This window comes from Capsicum annuum, chromosome 9 (genome assembly GCF_002878395.1).
Source record: "Capsicum annuum cultivar UCD-10X-F1 chromosome 9, UCD10Xv1.1, whole genome shotgun sequence".
NCBI classification, from domain to species: domain Eukaryota; kingdom Viridiplantae; phylum Streptophyta; class Magnoliopsida; order Solanales; family Solanaceae; genus Capsicum; species Capsicum annuum.
The window spans coordinates 43924231-43935707 of record NC_061119.1 but is presented as its reverse complement, the minus strand read 5'-3'; the positions used below and the strand labels follow the sequence as shown (position 1 = coordinate 43935707).

Genomic DNA, 11477 nt, shown 5'->3' with positions numbered 1-11477 from the left:
TTGAATGTACATAGATGAACTTTTGCATACGATCGAGTTAGTAGTAAGGTGATATGTCCTTGTATATTAGCTTAGGGATAATGAATGTGGTATAGATTCCTTAGTGAAGGTAGAGAAGGAGTTATTAGTTAAGGAAAATTGTTGTTTTCTTGTAGTAGGGAAGGAGTTATTGATGGTGTTTATTGTGTTAGAAAAGTATAGGTTAATGATGAAAATATTTGGTGGTTGAGCATTGTGAATTTAGGCTTCTCTTGAGATTGCAAGGAGTTTAGTAGAAACTTATAGAGCTATGAAAGAAATTTAGGTGTATAGATGGTTGATTTGTAGTGATGTGTAGAGGAAGGATGTGTTAATGGATTATAATAAGATAGGCCATATGATCATGATCAATTTTTGTTATTATGAGGTTCTAGATGTTTCACCTGTTGCAACAGGTAGGTCATCTCTTGTAAGTTATCAAATCAAGTAGCAGTTCTGTTTTGATAACTTTCAACAGATTACCCATCTTTTGCAATAGATGGGCCATCTATGGGATGAAATTTAATCAGGTCTTCCACATTTTAAATATCAACACCACCAACACCACCAATACCAACACCATAAACACCACCAATACTGATGATAGGCGAAATTACGCGCCTATATCAATATATTTTGCCCATATTTTAGCCTAGTTTCGAGAACTAATTATCTATTTCGTACACTTTTAGTCCTTTTTCCTGTAAATGAGCTAACAAATGTGATTAGGAAAGTTTCAGGTATAAATGATGCAAAATACAGCAATTTATGGCTTACTTGACGCAAAAGAAAGCTCACAAACGAGATGGAAAGGAGCTGGACGCATAAAGGACTAAATCTGCTGCATGGAAAATCTGTCCCGGGCTAAAACAGCATTTCTGAAGACTTTGGGACTTACAGACACAAAGCTGGATTTTTGCCATAATACATTAACCTAGTGCAATTAGGTTATGTGTTTCATCATTCTATTTGGATTATAATTTTGTAACCTTACCCTAGTACAATTGGGTCAAGGATTTCATTAGTATATTAGGATTTGGTTATTTATTTTATTAGTTTAGTAGGAGTAGGATAGGAGTATTATAAATACCCTATCATGTTAGAGATTTTAAGATGGGGGGGGAGACATTCTGACAATTCATTCATCTCCTTACAATTAAGACATCTTCCTACAACCCATTCTCAATTCTTCATTCTTCTACTCTTAAATTCCACAACAAGAGAATCGTTACTTGCTACGGAATCACTAAAACCACACGCCAAACACCTACTATTCACGCCATCCACCATGCAAAGCGTGATATCCTTCGCATTCATGGGTAACTAAATCTCTTAGTTGGGGTTATGGAAGCCGAATGAGTTACTATCTATAGCTATGAGTTTGTGAGTTCAAGACAAGTATATTGCTTATATCATTATTCTCTTCATCTTAAATCTACATTCTTTGCGGTTCAAACACAAGAACACGCCATTCTAACATCTAACCTGTTCGAGAGAAAGGTTATTTGTCTAGAAAAGAAGACGCATAGACCAACGCCAGTCTAACATCTGACTTGTTCGAGAGAAAAGTTATTTGTCTGGAAAAGAGATAATGTCAAGGTAGTAGGACACCCTTTCCTATTAAAAAGCTAGTGCCGTACCTGGACTAACTTCTTGGAGAATTCGTACCGTTAGTCACGCTTTAAGCTCGAGAGAGTTAAAGTGAAATAGTCCTTGTTTAGGTCGAGAGACGCTTGGATTTACCATCGACTACAATTCTCTATAAGCAATTACATGTCAAGACTCTACACACTCATAGCCAATAGAGACGTATACCTCAGAAGGTGGACATAACCCCAACGCCTCAATTCTCATTGTTTACAACACACGTGACAATCTCTCTTTATTTTGCTATTTTCAGTTCTTACATTCTTGTTTTGGTTACATACTACAATCCCCCCTTTCCTACGAGACTTGCACTAAAAGTCTAGTAATTTCTCTTGCTTGTTGGCCAAGCTATTCTCTGTGGGATCGATACCCAACCCAGGTTGGGTTCTATATTTGCTAACGACCGCTTTACACTCCCACGAGAGCTGTAGATTGAGCGTTATCAAATACCAACACCACTACCAATACTAACACCACCAGTAATACCAACACCAACACCAACACCAACACCAACACCAAGAATAATAACACTAAGACCACCACCAACAATAATACGAACACCACCAACATCCAGAAACAACACCATAAACACCATCCAATAATACCACGACGCTCAACAGAACATTGTGATAAAAACTAGAGTTTTCCTAGGTTCTTTACACGTTTTTAGCATTAAAATTCAAAATTGTTAACCCATTCTCGAAGATAATAAAACTATAAATCTTATCTTTCATTATTAACTAAAAAAACCCTAATTTTTTAAGAAAACAACAAATATAAAACTGTTCTCGAACTCTATTACCTATGAAAAGAGAGAAAATGACAAATACAAGAAAGAAAAGGGTCAAAAATAACAACTAAACTGTGATTGAAAATGGGAAGAAAATTGATCTGTTGTGAAGGCTTGAGCAATATGTTGAGTAGTTATTGTTTGTATTATTGAGAGAGAGAGAAAAGAGAGAACTCGAGACTTAAAATGATGAAATATTTTTCTCGCAAATGGATGAGTTGTATGGGTTGATTTGTATTTTGAAAAAAAATGACAAGTTTAGAAAATGTTAATTTGGTCTCAGTTGATCTTAATTAAGTTTTTAAAAGGGGATAAATTTTATCTATTTTAAAACAAATAAATATAATTAATTTCACTAAAATTAGTTTTCATTTATTAAGTTTAATTGCAACTAAAAATGAATTTATTATTAATTTAATATTAATATTAATTAATTACAAGTTCATATTTATTTGATAATTTTCAACATATGAGTCATTTGTTGGATCAATTAAAAACATTCATTCCAACAGATTTGGAAATGACCAAACAAATAAAATAATCTATTGCAACAGATTAGTAATCTATTAAAACAAATGAGTAATATGTTTGAAATGACCAAACAGATAAAATCCTCTGTTGCAATGAGTGTATCATTTGTTGCAACAGAGGAGTTTATCTGTTTGATAATTTCCAACGGATGAATTATATGTTGTGGAAAATTAAATTTGTTGCAATTAATTGTACGACAGTTGATCATGTAAATGCAATGAGATCAATTGTAATTAAACATATCAATTCATCTTGATTTTATCTAAATCAATTTTGTTATTACAATTAACGGCTTGATTTGAACAATTTCTAGTAAAATTGGTCAATTGATTACCCAACTCAGAACAAACACAACAATTGATCATGTAATTGCAATGAGATCAATTGATCAGTTCTAATTGAACGTATCAATTCATCTTTGATTTTAGCTAAATCAATTTAGTTATCATAATTAATGGCTTGATTTGAACCATTTCAACTAAAAATTGGTCAATTAATTATCCTACTAAGATCGAACACAATAGTTGATCATACAATTGCAATGAGATCAATTGATCAATTGTAATTAAACGTATCAATTCATCTTTGAGTTTAGCTAAATCAATTTAGTTATTACAATTAATGGCTTGATTTGAACCATTTGAAGTAAAATTGGTCAATTGATCACCCTACTCAAAACGCGCACAACAACTGATCATGTAATTGCAATGAGATCAATTAATCAGTTGTAATTGAATGTAGAAATTCATATTTAATTTTAGATAAATATATTTAGTCATTATAATTAATGGCTTGATTTGAACCATTTCAAGTAAAATTGATCAATTGATCACCCTACTCAGAATGAATACAACAGTTGATCATGTAATTGCAATGAACTAAATTGATCAATTGTAATTAAACATGTCAATTCATCTTTGAGTTTAGCTAAATCAACTTTGTTATTACAATTAATGACTTTATTAGAACCATTTCAAGTAAAATTGATCAATTGATCACCCTACTCAAAACTAACACAACGGTTGATCATGTAATTGTAATGGGATCAATTAACCAATAGTGATTGAACGTATTAATTTATATTTAATTTTAGCTAAATCAATGTAGTTATTACAATCAATGGCTTGATTTGAACCATTTCAAATAAAAATGATCAACTGATCAACTTACTCAGAACGAACACAACAGTTGATCATGTAATTGCAATGAGATTAATTGATCAATTATAATTGAATGTATCAATTCATATTTGATTTTAGCTAAATCAATTTAGTTATTACAATTAATGGCTTAAATTGAATAAACAGATGACTAACCTATTGCAACAGATGACAGATCTGTTGAAAATTATCAAATAATTACAGTTATCTGTTACAACAGATGGGTAATCTGCTACAACAGATGACTTATCTATTGGAAATTATCAGATAAATATAGACATCTACTGCAATAGGTGACACATCTATTAGAAAATATCAAACAGATAGAATTTGTTGCAACAGATTACCCATCTATTAGATAAATCAATTTTCTTTTTGAAATAAACAACAATAACAACAAACCCAGTGTATTCCCATATAGTGAGTTCTGGGGAGGGTAAGATGTACGCATTCCATACCTCTACCCCTAAAAAAGTAGAAAGGATGTTTCCAATAGACCCCCGGCTCGAGACATGGAATACTACACAAATACATAGTAAAGCATGGAACAAGATGGCATAACATAAATACGACACCCACAAGTAATAATAAATAGAGAAAAGTAAACAGGTTATCTTGTATTGCCTTTTCAATGACACCATCACTTCCAATAGTGTAGTGGAAGGATATGATCATAAACAGGAATAAGACAAGGAACAAAGAGTAGTAGTAGCTCCTAAGTTGAAAATGATTCTTCATGTTGTTGTCAAATGAGTTGAGATATATTGGATATATCTATCGTAAATTAATAATACTAACATGATCAGTAATAGTGTTAATTATATAGCTATTTTAGGGTCTATCCCAAATTGATAGATTTTATTGTTGGTTGACACGTTTTCACAATCTCAATAGCAACACCATACGTGGTTGCTCTTGAGCTAAAAATTAGCATAGAATTTGGATATTTTCAAATACCAAAACCACCACCAATAAATATTAAAAACTATCTCTACAATTTTCTCTCAAAAAAATATTTTTCTTTTCTCCTCTCTCTTTTTTATTTAAACCAACCACAACCGTTTTCTTTTTTTTTTTGTCTTTTCTCTCCTCTTTTAGCTGAGAATTAGAATCTCATCACCATCAGAACCAAAATAATATATCTATATACATGAGGTATGTGATTTCACTGGTTTATATTCTATGATATTCCTGCCTTCTTTTCTTCTACTTTATTCTTTTCGTGATTCATTGAAATTTATCATATCTTCTTTGATGAAAAATGGTTATTTAAATTAAATAGTTACAAAATAAAATCTTGTGTATAGCATATTTTTTCACTTATTATTTATTTATAAATTATTTTTTTAATTAAATAATCAAAGTCATGACCCTTGAGATCTTAAACTAAAAATCCTTGTTGATCTTGTTGGTGTTGTTCGTATTGGTGTTGTTGTGTTGGTGTTGGTGTTGGTGTTGATGTTGGTATTGGTGGTATTAGTGTTGGTCTTACAACAGGTGGAAAATCTATTGGAAGATATTAAAATAGGTTTTCCAACAGAATCCCCATTTGTTGCAACCGATGAAATAACTGATGGAATAAATTAAAATAGATCTTCCAACAGATTCCCCATTTGTTGAAATAGAAGAAACAACCGCTGGAAAAAAATTAAAATAGATCTTCCAACATATGACTTATTTATTTCAATAGGATGGTCATCTGTTTAATAGGTGTGTAATCTGTTACAACAAGGAGGTGGTTTGTTGCAACATATGGGTCATCTGTTGAAATTATTATTGAAATGTATTGTATTTATTAAATTTTGTATTACTTTTTTAGAATTATGTAGAGATCAATTTTAATTTTATTTGTAGATAAAAGATGTCTCCCAAAAGAAAGAAAACTGAAAGTGGGATCAACTTTTGATCGACCAACTTAAAAGGTTAGAGTAAAGATGGGTTCTCAGAGGAAAAAGCTGCTTGCAAATCGATGTATACAAGTACTTCATATGTGCGAAGTATGTGTTACTGATCAATTTATCATGGAAAACACACATAAAGTTGAATGATTTTGTGAATGTTGATTTTTACCAATTAGGCATTGATCATTAAAAAAAGAACTTGCCTTTTACAGTTGAGTTTGGTAGGTTCAAACTAATAAGGCAGAGGAACCTAGAAGGTGGTGTGGATACCCTGCTAATCTAATAATGATTTTGCTAATGTTTATATCTATGTGGGTAGTTTAGAGAAGAGATAAGTATTTGATGGCAGTGTATATGTTTAATAGTGATAAGACTGGTTTTAAGGGTTCAATGGATTGTTGAAAGGCCTCCGAATCCTTTCACTACAGCAAACAAGAATAAAAATTTCATAGAAATTATCCAAGTTCAAATTTATATGGATGGGTTTCTCGGGGAGATGATTATAGAGCAGAAGGTGTTGTTGGAGAATACCTGCGAGACAGGAAGGGAGTTGTTGAAGACTATATCATCTCAAACCTTATTACAGAAGAAACACAAGGTTTGAAAGGAACTCATCTAAAATGCACAGTGTAAAATATGTTTCGAGGGATGATTTTTCCTGAGAAATTAGATCTCAGACTGTAAAATACACACCCATCTAAAGTACAAACTGAAAGTATCCACACCTGTTGTTGCATATCTCCCAACTTTAGATGAGTGTGCATTTTATAGACTAAGATCTAATTTCTCAGGAACAAAATCATCCCTCGAAGAATATTTTATGGTGTGAATTTTAGATGAGGTCCTTTAAAACCTTGTATTTCTTCTGTAATAAGGTTTGAGATGATATAGTATTCAATAGCTCTATCCCTCTTCTCTCGCAGATATTCTCCTACAACACCTTCTTCTCAATAATTATCTCCCCGAGAAACCCATCTATTTAAATTTAGACCTTGGGGAATTTCTATGGATTTCCATTCTTGTTTGCTGCAGTGAGAGAATTCTGAGGCCTTTCAACAATCCATTGAACCCTTAAAATCAATCCTATCACTATTAAACATCTACACTGCCATCAAATCTTTATCCCTTCTCCAAACTAAACACGTAAACATAAACATTAGCAAAACCATCATTAGACTATAGCATGGGACACACACCGCCTTGTAAGTCCCTCAGCCTTATAAGTTCGGACCTACCAAACTTAACTGTAAAAGGAAAAATTTTATTTTAATGATCAATGTCTAATCAGTAAAAAATAACATTCACAAAATCATTGTACTTTATGTGTGTTTGTCACGAAAACCTGATCAGTAATACATACCTCACACATATGAAAGTGGATCCATCTATTTTCACATACCTTATTCTTTTTACCCCATCTGTTCTCATCAATGACAGCAATAAAATAGTGTTTTATCTTCAGTTCCCATCATGAAGTAGTGTATAATACACGAAAAGGTAGTTTGATTGAATCAAAAAATTAGCTACCTTTTGAAACAGATAATTCATTTGTTGGAATTTATCAAACAGACAGGTAAGTTATTGAAATAGATTACATATCTATTGAAAAGAAATCAAAAAAGGTCTTGCTAGTTGTTTTATTTAATCCAACATATCACTAACATGTTGCAACAGAAGGGTCATATGTTTGAAAGAACTCAATGAAAAGGGTTATTAATTTAATATAAATAAATGGTTATTAGAAAGGTGAAAATTCATGATTTTTCACCTTTTTGGTATTTAAATTTATTTTTTTAATTTAAATAGTCGAAAAGTCACCAATTTTATTTAATTAAGGGATGTAATTATTAAAAAAGAGGTGAACAGTCGTGGCTTTTTGACTAACACATTCAAATTCAATCCTCTATAAAATAGGTCACTCCTTACTCGTTCAGTCTACTCCACTTTATTTATTTATTATATCTTGTCTTTTATAAAAACACCTTTACATCTTCAACCACTTCTCTTCAAAGAGCAGATTCCTTTTTCGTCTATTGAGGTATGTTTTTTTTCTTTATATAAAATTGTCGGACTTTTTCCCTTTCTTTAGTATTTTATATTTTTAGTTAATGCATGTGCATTCTAGATGTGGTTGATCTGGGTTGGGACATGGTGTTTCTGCACGACACCGTGCAGAAACTTGAAAGGAAGATTCATGAACTCCAGTGGAGCTGGGCACCATGACAACAAGGCAGCTTTATGAGATTCGAAGGCTGGGAAGGGTCCTGTCGCTGCCAGTTGACAATTGGCCGATTGACAATAATAATAATAATAATAATAATAATAATAATAATAATAATTATGTTATGTTGCAATAAATGACTCACCTGTTGGAATCAACTTCGGGTCCTGTTGACATATGTGAGTCATCTGTGGCAACAAATGATTCATCTGTGGTAATAGATGATTCATCTGTTGGACTGATGATTCATATATTGCAATAGATGACTAATCCATTACATCAGATGATTAATCTGTTGCAACAGATGGTCCATCTGTTCAATTTGTATTACAGAACTATAGAATCATAAACATGAATCCAATATATAAGTCTTCCGTTGCAACAGATGACTCATCTGTCGCAATATATGAGTCATCTGTTGCAACATATGACTCATATATTGGATTCATGTCCGGGTTCTTCTTTTATTTGTTGAAAAAAACAGCAGTAGCAGTGCACCTAGATGACAAATTCAACTAAAAATCATAATTTTACTTTCCAAAGTTACCTATGAAGTAATGTCAAACAGATGTACAAAACAAAATTTGACCTAAAAAAAATTAGTCAAGTAGCAGCAGTAGCTATAACAATAACAACAATGGTCAATAAGATGAAGATGGAGATGATAATGAAGAAGAAAATGATGATAATGAAGTAGAAGATGATGAATAAAGCAGCAACAATAATGAACAACAAAAAATCACGAAGAGAGAAAACAACAATGGATGAGAAGAGCGAGAGAAACGTGCATTTTTTCCACCGTTTTCTATTATATTGGGTCAACATTTGGATAAAATATAAATTAAGAAACTTGTGGGATATTCTCAAACTACCCCAACTTTCTTAATTACTAATAAAGTAATTGTTACCTACAGTCAATTATTAAAACTTGAGTCACCTACACATCATTTTGAAACTTTTTTGTCGCTTTTAACTTAATTACCTTTGTTACCTAACCCACTCATCACCAGTAACTCCTACCATTGCCACTTAAACTAATTATTTTGATACTTAATGTGACATATGTCATGTATGTACACATATATATCTATTATTTATCAAATTTAATCTTGTTATGTATATACTCGAGTATTGCATAGGTTCATGGTAATATAAATATAATATTTTGAATACATCATAATTAATAGAAAATTATTTCTAATAAAACCTTTACTATATGATAATAATATTTTAACATTTCTAGATTTACTATCTCCGCTTAAAATATTAATAGACTATAAAAGTTATTATAAAGTAATATAATTATATCATAACTAAAGAATTTTTATACAAGTTAAAATTAGTAAAAACCACAGAAATCTCGTGTAATATGAAAGTATTTACAGATAATCCCTTTAGGTTTTCTCTCTCCCTATTTTGCAAAATATACTTATACATTTGTGAGTTTGTTATACACTGATAGGATGTATGATAAAAATGTTTTGCCTATAATTATGAAAATAGCAATCAGAAAATATCTTTTAAATCCTTAAATTACGCTATTAAATACCTATAATTAAGTAGAGTATGAGTTAATATAGTAACTGAAAGTTAAATTTAAAAAAAAAAATCTTAAACATGACAGTTAATTTTCATCATTGTTGATATACGCTCTTAAGGAAAAAAAATCCTATTTTTTCTTGATTTCTGGAAAAAAAATAAACATCCCCATATTGTTGCGTCATTTCGGTGTTTGGGAGTCGAAAATCAGTTATAAATCATACAAAAGTGATGCCATTATTGTTTATGAAAGTATTAAATTTTTAAAATTGATTGTGACGATCGCGATGGAATTGAATATTGACGATGTTCAAAAAAAATTAAAGTTAAATACATCAAAAAGACACAAAAGGGAGAAATTTCGGGGCTTGTAGTGGATTTTCCGATGATTTTTGGGTGTTAGTCATTGGATTTGATTGGGTTTTGGGAGAAAGTTGTCGAATTACATGATTGAGGAAATTCTGGTTAAAATTTCATTGAAAAATCCAGCCGGAGCTGAGTTTGCCTTTTTCGTTCTCTAACTATTTCCTTTAATATCTTTCACTCACTTTTTCCCAATTTCCTCTCGCATTTCCTCTGTTTCTCTCTATTTTCCTCTATCTGTGTGAGTGTGTAAATCACCGTGTATATATATCTCTGTGTGTGAGTGTTGTGTATTGTTAAGAGTGTATGTGTGTTTATTTCTATGGGAAAAAGAGGGAAAATTTTGAAGGGTAAGGAGAGGGGTGCAAGGGAAAGAGGTTGGGGTGGTGGGGTGAATTTTTTAATATTTATTCAGTAATGGCAAAATATGCGATATCGAATGGCTTCAACACCTTTACTAAATGATCTGACAAACAAAGACATGAACTGAAATATTATCATAATTTATTGAAGGTTTAATGTATGATTTTTTTTGTAATAGGTGTTTTGAAGGAATTGTTGTTTGGACATTGTTATCTGTTTGTTGAAAGATGTATAAATAATGTATAATATGTAATTATACATTAGAACGAATGTATATTGACACCGTAACAGGGGCAATTTCAATATTTTAATTAGAATCAAGAATTTTATATCGATATTAATACATTGACTATCTGTTTTTATTTGATGCATCTATGTACTGCACTGTCGTAACAAAGACTGCAAATGGGTCCTCAAGGCATCTTGTATGAATCATTTGGAACATCTATATTAAATAATTCATTTCTAATAGGTTAAAGTAGCTGATAGTTATTTTTACTATGTATATGAATCGGGAAGAAGGTATATTGTTGATAATGATCGTGGCACGTACAACTGTGACCGGTATCAAATTGATTGAATACCATGTCCACACGCAATTATCGTATTAAAGAGTAAAAGTGTTGATGTAAAAGATTATGATTGTTACTGCTCAGAATTGTATAGGCCAAACACTATTGTCAAGATATATAAACTCCCAATAGTTTCAATGCCAGACATAAAGGATTGAAATGTTCCATAATTTGTTGATGATTAAGAAGTTGGGCCACTCAAATACAAAAGACCTCCAGGTAAGACAACGAAAGAAATAAATTTGAAATTAAGTGAATCACTGACTTCATGTTCGAACTGTTGCGGTAAATGCGGACGTACAGGTCACAACCGAGGGATGTGCGATTTCTTCCCAAAGAAAATGTGACAAAGATAATTGTTTTATCTATATG

General features: G+C 31.5%; 1 long non-coding RNA gene across 1 annotated transcript; it reads left to right on the top strand.

The window, feature by feature from the left end:
* Positions 1–5166: 5166 nt before the first annotated feature.
* LOC124887275 lies at positions 5167–7508 on the top strand. Its single transcript, XR_007044667.1, has 2 exons — positions 5167–5301; positions 6001–7508. It is a non-coding gene; the product is annotated as an uncharacterized LOC124887275 (long non-coding RNA).
* Positions 7509–11477: the final 3969 nt, after the last annotated feature.